Source organism: Lynx canadensis, chromosome D1 (assembly GCF_007474595.2).
Source record: "Lynx canadensis isolate LIC74 chromosome D1, mLynCan4.pri.v2, whole genome shotgun sequence".
Lineage (NCBI taxonomy): Eukaryota > Metazoa > Chordata > Mammalia > Carnivora > Felidae > Lynx > Lynx canadensis.
The window spans coordinates 42,928,106-42,931,086 of record NC_044312.2 but is presented as its reverse complement, the minus strand read 5'-3'; positions in this window follow the sequence as shown (position 1 = coordinate 42,931,086).

Genomic DNA, 2,981 nt, shown 5'->3' with positions numbered 1-2,981 from the left:
CATTTTAGTTATCTCTTTTGGGGCCATAAATAGATGTTTATGCTTAGAATCTCTCATTTGTTACAACTTGAAATATTTACTTATACTATGAGAAACAATGGGGTTGAAATTAAATATTCTCATGTCTATGAAAGATTATTTTTTTTCTCAGATCATCTGATATGGCACTAGTTTTCAGCTGTCACAAAATCTATTCCATCTTTTTCATCTTCTGAATAAAAACTGTTAAATTATTTCAAGCTGCTCAGTAATTAAAAATAATTTGTTTACCAATTTGGACACAGTTGATTCAGCCCAGAGTCTTCCTGAAATCAAATAATGTCAACCACCAAATAGTTTTTTAGTCAAAGGAATAGAAAGAAAAATCAGATTAAACGGCTAAAAATATTCAGAAATTTTATCTGAGCTTCTGGAAGCTAAGAGAGTTGTTTAAGTAGGACAATACCAGATCCTTTTAAATATTACAATAGGTATTTGAGACATGGATATTTATATGAAAACATTAAAATTGTACATTCCAGGATGATAGAACGTCTTCTAAGGAAAGGTTTGACCCTTGACTTGCTTCTGGAAGGCAACCTCTAATCTCTCGGAATATTCTTATAAGAGTGTCTTTACTTGGGTTCCTGGGCAACAGCAGATAGTTTATTTGAACAGTGTTATTTTTGAGGGGGACTTAGGTCAGTGGTATCAGCTTGACCTTTGGAAGGACTGGAGACTGAGTAACTAAGCTCAGCCATGTAGCCAGGCAGCCAGTCATGCCTACATGACCGACCTAAAAAAAAAAAAAAAAATCCTAGACACCAAGGCTTGAGTGATCTTCCCTGACTGGGAATATTCCATAAATATTGCCACACATTGTTGTAGGTAGATGTTGCTGGTAGACACTGCTGTCTGAATGGCTCCACTGGGGGAGGACAACAGTAAACTTACACATGTTATCTCCTGACTTTGCCCTATGTGAATCATCCCTTGGCCCATTTTAATCTATATCCTTTTATTATAATAAACTGCAGTCAAAGATATAAAGGCTTTCCGGAATTCTGTAGGTCCTTCTAGAGAATTATTTAACCTAAAGGCAGTCTTGGGGATCTCTCAAACTGCATTATTAAACATATAATCTCTAAGTAGCCATTGGTCACTCTTCCTTTTATACAAAGTCTGTTTCAGTTCTCTGCACAGAACTTTTTTCCTTGGTAAACAAAGACCTGCTCTGAAGGTTCACTGCTATATACCCGGTACCTTATAGCAGTACCCGACACAAAAAAGGCATTCATAAATATTTATTAATTGAGTGAATTGATAGTGCTTATCAACCTTTGATCCTGTTGTTTCTTTAGAGAAAAATTCCTCAGGAGAATTGTCTAGCCTTGCAGTCTCAATTTCTTTCCTTGCATGTTCTAAATTCAATCTGGTCAGTTTTGGGGGGTGGGTGGTGGGGTGGGGACCTCTACCAAGATCCTGTTTACCATGATCCTTACATTGCTAAATTGAATAGTAAATTTCCAGATGGCAAATTATTTAATATATCACTGATGTGTGGCAGAATCATTTCTCATTCCTGCTTGGCTTCTAGGAAACTACAGATCGTGGTTTTCTACGTACCTTTCAGGTTGTACTTTTCATAATCTTTTGACGGTTCTCCCTTAGTCCCCATTACCTAAATACTAGAATACATCAGGGCTAGTTCTTGGAATTCTTGGAGTTTTTTTTGTATTTACTTTTATATCCATAGAAATATCATATGTTCTCAAAAAACTGAAGTACCATATATATGCTGATTATTTAAGATTTTATATCTCTATTTCAGACCTCTAAATTGTGAACTCATATATTGAACCACTTAATGTTTCCATGAGCGTTTCATAAACAAGCCAAACTTACAATCTAATTTTAAATATTCAGATAATTCATTGTCCAAAATCCCTAATGTTCCTCCCGACATTTGCTTCCCCAAAAGTCTTCTGTATCTCAGTAAATGGTGACTACAAACTTGCAGTTTCTCAGGTCAAAAAACATGGGCCCCTTCTTAAGTCTTCTCTTTATTCTACCATTCATCCAATTCATCAGGAAGTCCTGTGGGCCCTACCTTCAAATATCTAGACTTTTACCACTTCTTACTATCCCCATGCCACCATTGTGGGCCTGGTCTAAGCCAATATCATCTCTTATCTAGATCATTATCACCATTAGACCCTAAGTGCTTTCCCTGATTCCTCCATTATTCCCATATATTCTAAACTTAACATAGCACCCAGAGTGATACTTCACAATGTGAGTTAAATAGGACATTCTTCTCCTCAGAACCATCCAATAGCTTTATGCCTCACTTTAAATTAAAGGCAAATAATTTCTTCTTTTTAAAAAATTTTTAAGGTTTATTTATTTTAGAGAGAGAGAGAGAGACAGACAGACAGAGAGCATGAGTAGGGGAGAGGCAGAGAGAGATGGAGACACAGAATCCAAAGCAGACTCCAGGCTCTGAGCTGTCAGCACAGAGCCTGATGCAGGGTTCAAACTCATTAACTGCAAGATCATGACATGAGCCAAAGTCAGACGCTTAACTAACTGAGCCACGAGGCACCCCTAAAGGCAAAGAATTTCTAATGGCATGTAAGACTCCATATAGTCTGTTTTCTACCATCACCCATTACCTCATTAACTCTCTGATGTTAACTTCTATTTTGTGTCTCCCTTTCCCACATTCCTGCCACCCATTCCTCCTTGGTTGCTCCTAATACACTACAGGGACACATTCCTCAGGAACTATACATTCACTGTTCCCTCTGCTTATCATGCTGCTCCTCAAGTTATCTGCACAGCCTATTCCCTCTCCTCTGTGAGTCCTTTCTTCAGATGTCACATTCATAATGACAATTGTCCTTCCACTCCATTCAAACAGCACATCCTCCTCGCCTTCATCACCACTTTAATATCTTAGTCCTTCTACCATCATTTATTCTTCTATTTGTGTTTATCAC